Source organism: Mauremys mutica, chromosome 10 (assembly GCF_020497125.1).
Source record: "Mauremys mutica isolate MM-2020 ecotype Southern chromosome 10, ASM2049712v1, whole genome shotgun sequence".
Lineage (NCBI taxonomy): Eukaryota > Metazoa > Chordata > Testudines > Geoemydidae > Mauremys > Mauremys mutica.
The window spans coordinates 75,024,528-75,041,472 of NC_059081.1; the positions used below are offsets into that span (position 1 = coordinate 75,024,528).

The window sequence follows — 16,945 nt, forward strand, 5'->3', positions numbered from 1 at the left end:
GAGCTCAGCTGGCTCTCACGGGCAGCACTGTCACAGGGGGATATGATTGCTCTTTATAAATATATCAGAGGGATAAATATTAGGGAGGGAGAGGAATTATTTAAGATTAGTACCAATGTGGACACAAGAACAAATGGATATAAACTGGACACTAGGAAGTTTAGACTTGAAATTAGACGAAGGTTTCTAACCATCAGAGGAGTGAAGTTCTGGAATAGCCTTCCAAGGGGAGTAGTGGGGGCAAAAGACATATCTGGCTTTAAGACTAAGCTTGATAAGTTTACGGAAGGGATGGTATGATGGGATAGCCTAATTTGGCAATTAATTTGGCAATTGATCTTTGATTATCAGCAGGTAAGTATGCCCAGTGGTCTGTGATGGGATATTAGATGGGGTGGGATCTGAGTTACTACAGAGTATTCTTTCCTGGGTGCTGGCTGGTGAGTCTTGCCCACATGCTCAGGGTTTAACTGATTGCCATATTTGGGGTCGGGAAGGAATTTTCCTCCAAGGCAGATTGGCAGAGGCCCTGGAGGTTTTTCGACTTACTCTGCAGCGTGGGGCGCAGGTCACTTGCTGGAGGATTCTCTGCAGCTTGAGGTCTTCAAACCACGATTTGAGGACTTCAGTAACTCAGGCATAGGTTAGGGGTTTCTTACAGGCGTGAGTGGATGAGATTCTGTGGCCTGCATTGTGCAGGAGGTCAGACTAGATGATCGTAATGGTCCCTTCTGACGTTAAAGTCTATGAGTCTATGAGGTGGACAAATTGGAGACAGTCCAGAGGAGAGCAACAAAAAAGATGGTAAAAGGTTTAGAAAAGCTGACTGTGGAGAAGTTAAAAACTGGCCATGTTTAGTCCTGAGAAAAGACTGATAAGGGACCTGATAAAAGTCTTCAAATCTGTTCAGGGCTGTTATAAAGAGGACTGTGATCAATTGTTCTCCATGTCCACTGAGGGCAGGACAAGAAGTAATCAGCTTAATGTGTAGCAAGGGAGCTTTAGGTTAGATATTGGGGGGTGGGGGGGAGCTGTCCAATGATAAGGGTCCTTAAGCTGTGGAATAACCTTTCCAGGGAGATTGGAAGCCCAGTCACTGGGGGTTTTGAAGAACAGGCTAGAGAAACTCCTGTCAGGGGTGGTCTAGATAATAGTTAGTCCTGCCTCGGTGCAGGGGACTGGACTAGATGGCTTCTCGAGGTCCCTTCCACTTCTACATTTCTATGACTTCATTATCCCCAATCTCTGCTGCTTTTGTTGTGGAAAGTTTTTTAAAAGAACCTCTTGCAGCTGTGAGCAGGTAGAGCTGCTCCCTTCCCTAGCAGGAACTCCTCCCCGCAGTGCCTTGGGTTTATTTTCAGTTTAATAATCCAACCCTGACCCCTGTGGGCAGTTGCTGAAAGTGGCATGTGCTGGGATCTCAGCCTGTCCCCATTGCACACGAATGTCACCAGCAGAGCCTGCACTGATTGTTCCCCTTGCTGTAAGAGAAGCCAAGGACCCTATAGACCATGGAGACAAACTCGTCTGTCCCCCAGGTCCGGGCTGCGGCCCAATGGCTGAGGCAGCGTGTGTGAGGGGAGCTGGCACTGGGACCCAGCACTGCACAGGGTATGGGATGAACAGAGAACTCAAGTCTCCGAAGCTCTCAGGCCGCGTGTCCATTCTGGCTGCAGGAGGAGATCTGGGGAGTGGTCGTGTGAGGCCAGAAAAGGGAATTGGGAAGGAAAGGAGGGATGACCAGAGAGGCTGGTAGTGAGACAGTTAGTTCCATGGGCTGCTTTGTGACTGGGTACCACATAGCAGCTATTTAATGCATTGCACTGCAGAACTGATATGTTGTTGCAGAAGGGTGGTGTGAGCTGAAATCATTTTCTTTGAGGAGAAGGTCTCACATGCTGCTCTTTTCCCACAGGGTGCATTGCTTGAGATCCGTAGTCATCATTCAGTCAAACACATTCACCATGCTGTGTCTCGTGTTCCTGGGCCCTTCGTTCTGCACTGTCTGTAATACAGCAATGTCACTATGAGATTCAACAGGGAACCTGAGGAGCAGCCCTCTGGAACCAGAAAAGGAAACCCCACTGCCGGGGGGGACTGGTGACTGGAGATGCTGCCGAGGACACAGCTACTTACATGGGCTGCTCTACAACTGGGTACAATGTTGGGCCACATTCTCATGTGGTGCAAGTTGGCCTAGATCCATTGAAGTCATTGGAGGTACCTGGATTTTCACCGGGGGGAGTCTGATGCATCATTACCACTGTTTTATCACATTGTTCTTGGCACCTGTGTAGTGGGAACTGCTACATTGATGTGAATTAACTTCCCCAGGCCAGGAGCGGCGCCAGGGTTTTTAGCGCCCTAGGCGCAGGGCCGGCTCTACCCATTTCGCCACCGGTCCCGCGGCTCCGGTGGACAAGCCGCAGGCGTTCCTGCGGAGGGTCTGCTGGTCCCGCGGCTCCGGTGGACCTCCCGCAGGTGTTCCTGCGGAGGGTCCGCTGGTCCCGCGGCTCCGGTGGTCCTCCCGCAGGAGCCGCGGGACCGGCTGCCCCCCCCCCCAAATCCTGGCACCCTAGGTGACTGCCTAGGTCACCTAAATGGAAGCGCCGGCCCTGCTCCAGGCCCAGAGGCCTCATGGCAGCTGGCTGCCACATCTTCACATCTTAAATCAGGAGCAGACAGGAAATAAATTCAAAGCCCTGACAGCAGGGGAGAGGGCATTCAAACTTTTTAACAGTTTGGACCCAATTTCAGAGACGTCTCCCCTCCCATTAGCCCGCCTCTGGCCACTCCAGCAATGCGTGATAAGCACAAGGAATATCCGCTGCCTGTTTGGTATCTCTGTGCTGCCTGTGAATGCAATTGTTCATCTGGAAACAAGGGAGCCCCGCTGCACCAGCAGAGGGCTGAAGCTAACAGATTTTGCGGGATATTCAGTATTTGGGTTGATGCTGGCTGCCTGTCCCACTGGACCTCAAAGGCAGGCAGAGTTCCATAGACACGGTGTCCCACCAGATACCCTGAGAGCTTAGGATCCAGGGCACCAACGCTTCCAATGTCACCTGCACAGGGAGCTGTTTAAAATTCCACGCGCTTCACACAGACCTCGACTCACTGACCAGAGCATCATGGTCACAGCTCTAGATGGAAGTCAAGTGCTGGATACCATCTTCCCTCTTTTTTCCTATCAGGTAATTGAGAAGTCACATCGCGCAGGACTAGGAATGGAAACCAGAGCTTTAATGTGGTGCTTTTCAGACTGAGTGAGTCAAATATATGGTCTTTGATTATCCTGTCACTAATCACTACACCACACTCCCTTAACTCAGCAGTCCAGACCTCTAATATTCCACTGCTCTTTAGCAAATAGATGTGTAACCTGCTTGTAACAAGTGTGCTCTACTGAGAGAACCAGTTCAGGGTGAATTGCTAAGAAACAGGGCAGCTGCAGCCGCAGCCCCAGCCTGGGGGTCCTGCACTTCTAAGGCACCAAACCAGCCAGCCAGAGAGGACTTCGGTCTGGCCCCACTGGCCAACCAGACGTCATACAAGCAATTCCCTCAGATACCCAGTTCCCTTGTATCACCACCAGCGACACTCCTTATAGGGATGACTAATTATGAAAACCAGTGTCCCCAGTTAAAGGTTCTCCCGTTCCCAAAGGACCAGCCACAAAACCCAGGTCAATATACAAATCAGATTGTGCCAAAAAAATCACACTTTTGCCAATCCTTTAAAATCTAAAATCTAAAGGTTTATTCATAAAAAGAAAGAAACAGAGATGAGAGTTAAAATTGGTTAAATGGAATCAAATACATACAACAATGGCAAAGTTCTTGGTCAGGCTTGTAGCAGTGATGGAATAAACTCCTAGCTCAAATCAACTCTCTGGGGTCCATCCACAGCTGCGCTGGGTCATTCAGTCCTGTGTTCAGAACTTCAGTTTGTAGCAACGTCCCTCCAGAGGTTGTCAGAAGCAGGATTGAAGACAAAATGGAGGGGTGTCCATGGTCCTTTGTATCCTTTGTCATGTGGCAGGAAACCCCCTTGTTCCTACTGTGGAAAATTACAGCAGCAAGATGGAGTTTGGAGTCACATGGGCATGTCACATGCCCACACATGACTCGGTTCCTTACAGGTAGCAGCCATTGAACATTCCCAGGAAGGCTCACTGGATGTGGATTGGAGTCTCCCAGGCTCCATTGTCAGTCAAGTACTTGTTGATTGGGCCATTCAACTTGACTAGCCCCTTCTCAATAAGCTGGCCAAATGTTTCACTGGTGCTACTCAGAAGCAAACAGTGAAATACAAGTACAGAGCCAATATTCATAACTTCAAATACAAGAATAATACACACATACCGACAGCATAAGCATAACCAGCAAATGACAACCTTTTCATAGACACCTCACTTCACCATCTTTGTACAAGATTTGTTGCAACTATATGACAGTGGTTGCAATAATGGTCTATATGGTCATAGTTCAATTAGATAAGGTCACACCCCTATCTGCTCTCAATGGACTTGCCTGGGAACGTTCCATCTGGAGTCTAGGTCATGGCTTCTGCTGTGACTAAGCGAAATCAGGCATGGACGTGGGACGTGCCCATGTGACTCCAAACACCATCTCATTACCTGTCATTTTCCACTCTCTCCACTGAGGGCTTTGTTTGAAACAATGGGGGTTTCCATCCACAAGCTATAAAAGGCCCTGGACACATCTCCATTTGGCCTCTTTCCTGCTCAGACCTCTTGATGATGACCTTATACTAATGGGAGCGTTCTAACCAAAGGACTGAGGACCGTCCAATGATTGAGAAGCAACCAGAGACTTAAAAAGCCAACAGTTTATTCCATCACTGCTACAAGCGTGATCCAAGAACTTTGCAATTCTTGTATGTATTTGATTCCTTCAACCAATTTTAACTCTCACCTTCCTTCCTTTCCAGAAATAAACCTTTATATTTTAGATACTAAAGAATTGGCAACAGCATGATTACTGGGCTAAGATCTGAGTTGTAGATTGACCTGGGTATGTAGCTCATCTCAAACCCCAAACCTTGCTTGTCGTGAACCCATGAGATATTCTTACCAGACTGTGCCAGAGAGAGGGAGCTAGATGACATTGTCATTGCCACTGGTTCCAACTGAATCCCAAACACCACCTGGGATGTGTGATTCAGGGCTTGTCTGCACTTAAAACACTGCTGCAGCACAGCTGTGGTCCTTCCATGTAGACACCCCCATGCCAACGGGATGCCATCTCCAACTGCTGGTAGCTGGCTGATGGAGGAATTCTTTCTTTGACCTAGCACTGTCTCCGGGATGGGGGAAGGACAGAGCCAGAAGCTGCATCTTCTATCTTTGCTGTTCTCTTCTTTCCCCGTTTGTGTGTGTTCGCCTTATCTTAGACTTTATGGGATTGGACTTTAACAAGAGACACCACAACAGTGACAGCTCCAGCCCATCTCAGCTGATCTCTCTGATTTCCCCAGGACAGCTGTTACCTTCTTCAAAACCACCCAAGAGACCATCACATAAGGAACTTTCCTTCTAAAAACACTCCCAGCTGAAGAGACAGGGCACAGGGGATGCTGTTAAAGACAAGCCTTACTGACTACTTTACATTTCCATTGCTTTAACTCTGTCTCTTTTTCTCTCTGTGTCTCAGTAACACACTAGCAGGGATGTGAGAGGTGTGTTTGCCATGGGACTAAGCGGGCTGAAGTCTCTCTACCAAACCCCCAGCCTTGTTTCACCCGTTCAGTGTTGGACGGTGACAGGGGCACGTTAACACCTTTCACTCTTTCGGGCCCCTTGAGCCTGTTTAAATGACCACAGAAGTTCCCGCCCCCTGTGTGAGTGGCATGGGGGACTGAGCGTCTTTTCTCCTTTCTCCCCTCGAGGATGCCAGAAGCCCCATAGACGGGGTGTGGCTCCTCCCCCTGCACACGCCATTAGTCTGGCCACAGGCTGAGACAACACAACTGTCCCAGGGCACAACTGCAACGTGGTGAAGGTGACACGTGGGTCGGAATCTCCTTTGGTTTATTACAAACCCGGGTTTCTGCATTTCCTACGAAACTAAATCTGTTTTCTAAATCGCTTCTCTGCTCAGGCTGCGTCTACGCCCCTTTGTGTCGGTAGAACGTATGTCGCTCAGGGGTGTGAATGAGCCACCCCCGAGTGACACAGTTACACTGACCCAAGCGCCAGTGTGGACAGGATATGTCGCTGGGAGAGCTTCTCCTGCCAACATGGCTACGGCTCTCGCTGGGGGTGGGGAGTCTCAGCGGCTACACTCGAGAGCTAACGGCGGGGCCACTGCACCGGTGCCAGCGTGAGCTCCCCAGAGCAGCCACCACCTCAGGACAGGGACGATGGCCCTGACTGGGGACACAGTACGGGCCTGTCACCTCCAGGGCACTGGGTTCTCTTCTGCCCCCGGCAGGAGTGAACAAATGTCTGTATGACGTGGTGACCATTCACAGACCGGTGAGGAATGAGCTGGTGTGAGGGGAGCTGATCTCAGTCCAGTGGCAGGTGGGCAGATGGCCACAGAACAATGACCAGCAGGAACACTGGAATCTATTGGCCATCAAAGCATGGAGGCCGAGGAGTGAATTGCCCACGGGATCGAACTCATCCTGTCCCCAGAGCTGGTCTCGGTAAATCGGGGTGAAACACATTGACGGGACACCTCGGGGAAGCTTGCACAGCCATTGCTGGGGCTGCAGCTATTCTGTGGCTGGATACACAGAGACTCATTCTCCAGTCCCTCAATTCAGCATTTCTCATGAGCAAGAAATTCAGAGTAAAATACGACAATAAAATATGATAATGATTAATGGGGAAAAACCTGTTTCTTTCTAGGTGTGAAACAGGGAAGTTCCAGCAGCTGGAGGACACGTCTCCTGATCTGGAAATCAGTCTTGGTTATTGGTGCCAAGAAAGCCAGTGCTCTGAAGGAGACTGAGGAAAATCAAAGGTACCGAGAAGGGAGCTAGGGGGGAAACGTTTCGGACTTCCGGAAGTGACGGGCTCTGACCAATTAGTGGCAATAGATGCTAACATAAAACTGAAACAAATCAGAGTGAACCAATAAATGATCATTCCTGACTCAGGGGAAAAGGCTGGGTGGGGCCGAGTTCCAAGGCAACAGCAAACGGTTCATAATCTGCAGTCATTTGAATGTGATTCATTTTTCCACTAACAAGTTTCTCTGAAGTGGTGAGAAATCCAGGGTCCGGGGAAGGGAGCCGTGGCCCATTCTCCTTTCGGACAGTCCAGTTGTGGCTTAGTCCTGTTTATACATAGAGAAAAGAGTCCAATACAAACAATTTAATCCAGCGAGAAAGTCAGTCCATTGGCGGATAGAGCCGGGAGCTGGTGGGGGGCAGAGCTGGATTCTACCTCACTGTCTGACCTTGGTCAGGTCAGGTCACCTCTCCCTGTCTCGATCGTTACAGTGTGGAGAGGAACAATGACAGACCCCACAGGAGGGTGCTGGTTTGGTGCTTAACCACATGGCAAAGGAACGAGAGCCCCAAATTCCCCCTGGTGCTTTGGGAGCCAGGTTTGCTGTTTGAATTCTGCAGTTCAGATGACGTCAGGCCTGGGAGTTTCACTGGCCTTAGGGGCCTGCTTTGCTCACAGCTGTGATGGCTGAGTGGCTAAGGTGTTGGACTCAAAATCCAAGAAGGTTTTCCTGCGCAGGTTCAACTCCTGCTCATAGCAACGTCAGTGTTTTAGCCACAGCCCGTCTAAGAGGCCAGGGGCGGCTGAGCCTCCCCCAAATGGCCGCCCATGCAGGGGGGAACACTGGGGATGTGGGGCAAGTCAAGCCTCCGTGGGCCCATTGTCATCTTTCGAGTGCTGGACGCGAAGCTCCAGAGAAGTGGGGGCCCAGCCTGCACCCTTTTCCGCTCTGCATCTTAACCCGATGCCCTGCTCTGCCTCCTCCCATCCCCCCTCCGCCTCTTCCCCCAAGGCCTGCGCCCCACCCCCGCTGGGCCTTTTCTCCCGAGCCCCCTCCCTCTTCCTGCCCCTGCTCCGCCTCCTTCCCTAGGGACCCCCCGCCCCTCGCACACCTAAGGTAGGAAAAAGTGATGGGTGCCTGGCCCCATGGCCCCCTGGCAGCCCCCCTTAGGGGAAAGGGGCAGAGAGGAGCAAGCAGCAGGTGAGTGGCGTCTTGGGGGAAGAGTGAGGGGCAGGTAGGTGGTCTGGGGGGAGGGGGCGGAGGGCAGTGAACAGCAAGTGGGCGGGGCCTCGGGGGACGAGGATGAGCAGGGGCGGGGCCTCTGTGGCCGGACCATGGTCTGGGCACCGGTGGCCCCCCAACTTCTAGGGGTCACTCATCTGAAACCCAGGATGAAAGTGACATGGGCCTGAGTCTTGTTGGGGCTGAGGCTACATCACACCTTTACCGTCGGGGCTCTACCGGGGCATGAAGCCCCCGGACACGGCCAGAGACAGGGCAAGGGGCCTCAGCACGGGAGAGAGTCAGGCCCAGCGTTAGACGAGGGGGGCAGAGAATATTCTTCATTCTGGTTAGTTACACGGCGCCCTTGCTAGAAATCCTTCCTGTATTTGCTCCAGTTGGCTCCCTGCAGAAGTGAGAGTAAGCTCGGCCGTGCCCGTAGCCCTGGGCCTTTTAAATCACCGCTGGAGACCCCGGCCGCAGCCGCTGCCCCGGGGGCTCCAGCAACAGGGCTCGGGCGGCCATTTAAAGGGTGCAGGGCTCTGCTGTGGTAGCAGCAGCCGGAGTCCCGGGCCCTTTGAATGGCCCCAAGCTCTGGGGCTCCCAGCAGCCTCCGCAGCTGGTAGCTCTGGCAGTGATTTAAAGGGCCCAGGGCTCCCATCCGCTTCTACTGCAGTCGGAGCCCTGGACCCTTTAAATCTCGATTCAAAGGGCCTGGGGCTCTAACAGCCCCGCCTCTTCCACCTGAGGCCCCGCCCCCCGCTCAGGACTCCCGCGTACCGGTAAGTCCTTTAAGTGACTTTCACCCCTGACTCCCTGACTCTGTAGCGCTGCCCCGTTCCCCTGTTTGTTCCTCAGAATTAGCCGGTTCTGTCACTTCCTAGCAGCAATCCCGCCATAACACGACAGCCTGAAATCGCAGCTCTCCCGTCCCCTCGCGCTGGACTTGCTGCCAGCCGAACTGGAGAAAAGGTGGGGAACGGCTCTGGCAGAGGGTGTGAAAAAGACACAGGGAAAGGGGGAGTTTCACAGGGATTTCCTCAAGTGAGGAGAAATGTGGGGTCCCTTAGCTACCCCCTTAGCTCCTGGCCTCTATGAGCCTGGAGGGTCAATTATCTCAGGGGGTCACTCAGGCCATGGTGAAGCCAGGTGCCTGTGGGAGCAAACAGGGCTGGGTCAATGTGTTAGGAGGCCATTGAACCTCCACACAGAGCTGTGGGAAATATAAAAATAAAGACAAAACCTCGCTTCTTAACTCTGCATAAAACAGATTCCAGTTAGGTCACATTTACACTCATGAGCGTATTTCTGGAAAGCGTTATGGGTGCAACGTCGCAGCACTAATGAAATTTAGCCTTTGAAAGGTGTGGTGGGGGAGAAGGAAGCAGCAGCCTCTCAGAATGTTTGTCAAAGTGGTTAGAGGCTCTCACCCAGAAAAAGGGTGTTTGAGTTTCAGGCTAAATGCACCTTTTTTCCCGTACTCCACCAATGGCACCTTATGATGGGATGCTCTGTTCACCATGGGCTGGTGCTGCCTCCTGACTATCCTGAGGATGAGCTGTGTGTGACCAATGCCCCTGCTTGTGGTCACACGCTGTATCTCTGCCTGTCACTCTAAGGCTGCAGCCCCTCTCTCACTCCAGAAACTGCCGCTACCTCTTCGTGGACCTGGCCCTTTGGACAGGGCTCTCTATTGTTTTTCCCTTTTGGGGCAGAGTCCTTCAAACTCTCTCCCATTCGAGAGGTATCCTGTGCCCTGATCCTTTGACTCCTGCCATTGCCCAGGCAGGCTTCCAGCTCTCTGTCCCTCTCATGCCACTTCCCCAGTGGTGGGAGGGGAACCCAGGCCTGCCGTGTACTCCACGGGCCAGCCCAGCGACTCTAGAACACACAGCCAAGGTTCAGTCTCCAGGGTGCGAAGGATTCACAGTGCCTGGAGGGGAGCTGGCTGAATAAAGGGCACAGCTCTGTGTGTGAGGCACAGGTCCTGAGGGTGGCTCCAGATTGTATGTTGTTCTTCCTAATGAAACTCTTCTGCCCGTCTGAGTTGGCAGCAACAAGGGCCGGGTTCAGTCTGTAGGGGTTCTATTTCAATAACACAATGTAAAACCAGCTCGACCCCCACCCAGTGACATGGGACAATTAAATATCACACCTCTAAGGGGCAAGACTTCCCCTCTCACAAGCACAGAGTCTGAGTGTAGCAAAATCCTTTTAATAAAGGAGGGACACAATGTGGCATCATGTTGGGAAAACTCCACAAACAGGATTCATAACACAAACCATGAGCAAAAGACGCACCCCCAAGTAAGCCAACAGTCTCCCCCCACCTGCAGTTTCTGTCCTTGGTCAGTGGAGCCTCCAGAGTTCAGAAGTTCCTCTGCAGAGTTTACCTCACAACCTGGGTGGAAGCAGGAGAAGGTATGGGGGGGTGCGGCTGTGCATCTTACATGCTCCACTGCTCAGGTTGACACCTGATTGTCAAGCCTCTCCGCCAGCCACCCTACTATGGGCTCCTATCCGCCAGCCACCCTGCTATCGGCTCCTCTCCGTCAGCCCCCCTGCTATCCGCTCCTATCCGCCAGCCACCCCGCTATCCGCTCCTCTCCGCCAGCCACCCTGCTATCCGCGCCACTCGCCAATCTACTCCATTCGCCAAGCCTCTCCGTCAGCCACCCTGTAATCCGCTTTTCTCTGTCAGCCACCCTGCAATCCGCTCCTCTCCACCAGCCACCCTGCTATCCGCTCCTCTTGACCAGCCACCCTCCTATACTCTCCTATCCGTCAGCCACCCTTGCTATCCGCTCCCTCCGCAGGCCACCCTCCTATGCTCTCCTCTCCGCCTGCCGCCCCGCTATCCGCTCCTGTCCGCCAGCCGTCCCGCTATCCGCTCCTGTCAGCCAGCCGCCCCGCTATCCGCTCCTCTCAGTCAGCCCCTCTGCTATCCGCTCCTCTCCGCCAGCCACTATGCCACCTGCTCCACTCTGCCAGCCACCCTGCTATCCGCTCCTGTCCGCCAGCCACCCCGCTATCGGCTCCTGTCCGCCAGCCGCTCCGCTATCCGCTCCTCTCAGTCAGCCACTCTGCCACCTGCTCCTCTCCGCCAGCCATTCTGCCACCTGCTCCTCTCCGCCAGCCACCCTGCTATCCGCTCCTCTCCGCCATCACCCTGCTATCAGCTCCTATCTGCCAGCCAATCTGCTATCCGCTCCTGTGTCAGCCAATCTGCTATCCGCTCCTGTGTCAGCCAATGTGCTATCCGCTCCTCTCTGCCAGCCAATCTGCTATCCGCTCCTGTGTCAGCCAATCTGCTATCCGCTCCTGTGTCACCCAATCTGCTATCCGCTCATCTCCGCCAGCCACCCTGCTATCCGCTCCTCTCTGCCAACAACCCTGCTATCCGCTCCTCTCCGCCAGCCACCCTGCAATTCGCTCCTCTACACTAGCCAATCTGCTATCCGCTCCTGTGTCACGCAATCTGCTATCCGCTCCTCTCCGCCAGCCACCCTGCTATCCGCTCCTCTCTGCCAACAACCCTGCTATCCGCTCCTCTTCACCAGCCACCCTGCTATCCGCTCCTCTCTGCCAGCCAATCTGCTATCCGCTCAAGTGTCAGCCAAACTGCTATCTGTTCCTGTGTCAGCCAATCTGCTATCTGCTCCTGTGTCAGCCAATCTGCTATCCGCTCCTCTCCGCCAGCCAATCTGCTATCCGCTCCTCTTTGCCATCCAATCTCCTCTCCGCTCATCTCTGCCATCCAATCTCCTCTCCGCTCCTCTCCTCCAGCCACCCTGCTATCCGCTCCTCTCCGCCAGCCACCCTGCTATCCGCTCCTCTCCGCCATCACCCTGCTATCCGCTCCTATCTGCCAGCCAATCTGCTATCCGCTCCCTTCCGCCAACCAATCTACTATCCGCTCCTCTCCGCCAGACACCCTGCTATCCGCTCCTCTACGCCAGCCAATCTGCTATCCGCTCCTGTGTCAGCCAATCTGCTATCAGCTCCTCTCCGCCAGCCAATCTGCTATCCGCTCCTCTCCGCCAACCACCTTGCTATCCGCTCCTCACCGCCACCGACCCTGCTATCCGCTCCTCTCCTCAAGCCACCGTGCTATCCTCTTCTCTCCGCCAGCCAATCTGCTATCCGCTCCTGTGTCAGTCAATCTGCTATTCGCTCCTCTCCGCCAGCCACCCTGCTATCCGCTCCTCTCTGCCAGCCACCCTGCTATCCGCTCCTCTCCACCAGCCAATGTGATATCCGCTCCTCTCCGTCAGCCAATCTGCTATCCGCACCTCTTTGCCAGCCAATCCGATATCCGCTCCTCTCTGCCAGCTACCCTGCTATCCTCTCCTCTTCGCCAACCACCCTGCTATCCGCGCCTCTCCGCCAGCCACCCTGCTATCCGCTCCTCTCCGCCAACCACCCTGCTATCCGCTCCTGTGTCAGTCAATCTGCTATCCGCTCCTCTCCGCCAGCCACCCTGCTATACGCTACTCTCCGCCAGCCACCCTGCTATCCGCTCCTCTCCTCAGCCAATCTGCTATCCTCTCCTGTGTCAGTCAATCTGCTATCCGCTCCTGTGTCAGCCACCCTGCTATCCGTTCCTCTCCGCCAGCCAATCTGCTATCCGCTCCTCTCCCCCAACCACCCTGCTATCCTCTCCTCTCCGCCAGCCACCCTGCTATCCGCTCCTCTGCGCCAGCCAATCTGCTATCCGCTCCTCTCCGCCAACCAATCTGCTATCCGCTCCTGTGTAACCCAATCTGCTATCTGCTCCTCTTTGCCATCCAATCTGTTATCCGCTAAACTCCGCCAGCCACACTGCTATCCGCTCATCTCCGCCAGCCACCCTGCTTTCCGCTCCTCTCCACCAGCCAATCTGCTATCCTCTCCTGTGTCAGTCAATCTGCTATCCGCTCCTGTGTCAGCCACCCTGCTATCCGTTCCTCTCCACCAGCCAATCTGCTATACGCTCCAGTGTCAGCAACCCTGCTATCCGCTCCTCTCCACCAGCCACCCTGCTATCCGCACCGATCCGCAAGCCAATCTGCTATCCGTTCCACTCCGCCAGCCACCCAGCTATCTGCTCCTCTCCGCCAGCCAATCTGCTATCCGCTCCTCTCCGCCAACCTTCCTGCTATCCTCTCCTCTCCGCCAGCCACCCTGCTATCCGCTCCTCTCTGCCAGCCGATCTGCTATCTCCTCCTCTCCGCCAACCAGCCTGCTATCCGCTCCTCTCCGCCAGCCAATCTGCTATATGCTCCTCTCCGACAGACACCCTGCTATCCGCTCCTCTCCGCCAGCCACCCTGCTATCCGCTCCTCTCCGTCAGCCAATCTGCTATCCGCTCCTCTCCGCCAACCTTCCTGCTATCCTCTCCTCTCCTCCAGCCACCCTGCTATCCGCTCCTCTCTGCCAGCCAATCTGCTATCTCCTCCTCTCCGCCAACCAGCCTGCTATCCGCTCCTCTCCGCCAGCCAATCTGCTATCTGCTCCTCTCCGCCAGACACCCTGCTATCCGCTCCTCTCTGCCAGCCACCCTGCTATCCGCTCCTCTCCGCCAGCCAGTGTGTTATCCGCTCCTCTCCGTCAGCCAATGTGCTATCCGCTCCTCTCCGCCAGCCAATCTGCTATCCGCTCCTCTCCGCCAGCCACCCTGCTATCCGCTCCTGTGTCAGCCAATCTGCTATCCGCTCCTCTCCGCCAGCCAATCTGCTATCCGCTCCACTCCGCCAGCCAATCTGCTATCCACTCCTTTGTCAGTCAATTTGCTATCTGCTCCTCTCCTCCAGCCACCCTGCAGTCCGCTCCTCTCCGCCAACCACCCTGCTATCCGCTCCTCTCCGTCAGCCGATCTGCTATCCGCTCCTTTGTCAGCCACCCTGCTATCCGCTCCTCTCCGCCAGCCAATTTTCTATCCGCTCCTCTCCGTCAGCCAATCTGCTATCCGCTCCTCTTTGCCAGCCACCCTGCTATCCGCTCCTCTCTGCCAACCACCCTGCTATCCGCTCCTCTCTGCCAACCACCCTGCTATCTACTCCTCTCTGCCAACCACCCTGCTATCCGCTCCTCTCCACCAGCCACCCTGCTATTCGCTCCTCTCCACCAGCCAATCTGCTATCCGCTCCAGTGTCAGCCACCCTGTTATCCGCTCCTGTCCTCCAGCCACCCTACTATCCGCTCCTCTCCTCCAGCCAACCTGCTATCCGCTCCTCTCTGCCAGCCAATCTGCTATCTCCTCCTCTCCGCCAACCAGCCTGCTATCCGCTCCGCTCCGCCAGCCAATCTGCTATCTGCTCCTCTCCGCCAGACACCCTGCTATCCGCTCCTCTCTGCCAGCCACCCTGCTATCCGCTCCTCTCCGCCAGCCAGTGTGTTATCCGCTCCTCTCCGTCAGCCAATGTGCTATCCGCTCCTCTCCGCCAGCCAATCTGCTATCCGCTCCTCTCCGCCAGCCACCCTGCTATCCGCTCCTGTGTCAGCCAATCTGCTATCCGCTCCTCTCCGCCAGCCAATCTGCTATCCGCTCCACTCCGCCAGCCAATCTGCTATCCACTCCTTTGTCAGTCAATTTGCTATCTGCTCCTCTCCTCCAGCCACCCTGCAGTCCGCTCCTCTCCGCCAACCACCCTGCTATCTGCTCCTCTCCGTCAGCCGATCTGCTATCCGCTCCTTTGTCAGCCACCCTGCTATCCGCTCCTCTCCGCCAGCCAATTTTCTATCCGCTCCTCTCCGTCAGCCAATCTGCTATCCGCTCCTGTGTAACCCAATCTGCTATCTGCTCCTCTTTGCCATCCAATCTGTTATCCGCTAAACTCCGCCAGCCACACTGCTATCCGCTCATCTCCGCCAGCCACCCTGCTTTCCGCTCCTCTCCACCAGCCAATCTGCTATCCTCTCCTGTGTCAGTCAATCTGCTATCCGCTCCTGTGTCAGCCACCCTGCTATCCGTTCCTCTCCACCAGCCAATCTGCTATACGCTCCAGTGTCAGCAACCCTGCTATCCGCTCCTCTCCACCAGCCACCCTGCTATCCGCACCGATCCGCAAGCCAATCTGCTATCCGTTCCACTCCGCCAGCCACCCAGCTATCTGCTCCTCTCCGCCAGCCAATCTGCTATCCGCTCCTCTCCGCCAACCTTCCTGCTATCCTCTCCTCTCCGCCAGCCACCCTGCTATCCGCTCCTCTCTGCCAGCCGATCTGCTATCTCCTCCTCTCCGCCAACCAGCCTGCTATCCGCTCCTCTCCGCCAGCCAATCTGCTATATGCTCCTCTCCGACAGACACCCTGCTATCCGCTCCTCTCCGCCAGCCACCCTGCTATCCGCTCCTCTCCGTCAGCCAATCTGCTATCCGCTCCTCTCCGCCAACCTTCCTGCTATCCTCTCCTCTCCTCCAGCCACCCTGCTATCCGCTCCTCTCTGCCAGCCAATCTGCTATCTCCTCCTCTCCGCCAACCAGCCTGCTATCCGCTCCGCTCCGCCAGCCAATCTGCTATCTGCTCCTCTCCGCCAGACACCCTGCTATCCGCTCCTCTCTGCCAGCCACCCTGCTATCCGCTCCTCTCCGCCAGCCAGTGTGTTATCCGCTCCTCTCCGTCAGCCAATGTGCTATCCGCTCCTCTCCGCCAGCCAATCTGCTATCCGCTCCTCTCCGCCAGCCACCCTGCTATCCGCTCCTGTGTCAGCCAATCTGCTATCCGCTCCTCTCCGCCAGCCAATCTGCTATCCGCTCCACTCCGCCAGCCAATCTGCTATCCACTCCTTTGTCAGTCAATTTGCTATCTGCTCCTCTCCTCCAGCCACCCTGCAGTCCGCTCCTCTCCGCCAACCACCCTGCTATCCGCTCCTCTCCGTCAGCCGATCTGCTATCCGCTCCTTTGTCAGCCACCCTGCTATCCGCTCCTCTCCGCCAGCCAATTTTCTATCCGCTCCTCTCCGTCAGCCAATCTGCTATCCGCTCCTCTTTGCCAGCCACCCTGCTATCCGCTCCTCTCTGCCAACCACCCTGCTATCCGCTCCTCTCTGCCAACCACCCTGCTATCTACTCCTCTCTGCCAACCACCCTGCTATCCGCTCCTCTCCACCAGCCACCCTGCTATTCGCTCCTCTCCACCAGCCAATCTGCTATCCGCTCCAGTGTCAGCCACCCTGTTATCCGCTCCTGTCCTCCAGCCACCCTACTATCCGCTCCTCTCCTCCAGCCAACCTGCTATCCGCTCCTCTCTGCCAGCCAATCTGCTATCTCCTCCTCTCCGCCAACCAGCCTGCTATCCGCTCCGCTCCGCCAGCCAATCTGCTATCTGCTCCTCTCCGCCAGACACCCTGCTATCCGCTCCTCTCTGCCAGCCACCCTGCTATCCGCTCCTCTCCGCCAGCCAGTGTGTTATCCGCTCCTCTCCGTCAGCCAATGTGCTATCCGCTCCTCTCCGCCAGCCAATCTGCTATCCGCTCCTCTCCGCCAGCCACCCTGCTATCCGCTCCTGTGTCAGCCAATCTGCTATCCGCTCCTCTCCGCCAGCCAATCTGCTATCCGCTCCACTCCGCCAGCCAATCTGCTATCCACTCCTTTGTCAGTCAATTTGCTATCTGCTCCTCTCCTCCAGCCACCCTGCAGTCCGCTCCTCTCCGCCAACCACCCTGCTATCTGCTCCTCTCCGTCAGCCGATCTGCTATCCGCTCCTTTGTCAGCCACCCTGCTATCCGCTCCTCTCCGCCAGCCAATTTTCTATCCGCTCCTCTC

General features: G+C 55.2%; 1 protein-coding gene and 1 non-coding gene across 2 annotated transcripts in view; one reads left to right on the plus strand and one right to left on the minus strand.

The window, feature by feature from the left end:
• Window positions 1-16,945, minus strand: part of LOC123378711 (butyrophilin subfamily 1 member A1-like) — a 272,728-nt gene that overhangs the window by 29,957 nt on the left and 225,826 nt on the right. The window lies entirely within an intron of this gene.
• On the plus strand, window positions 7,660-7,741 carry TRNAL-CAA. Its single transcript has one exon. It is a non-coding gene; the product is annotated as a tRNA-Leu (tRNA).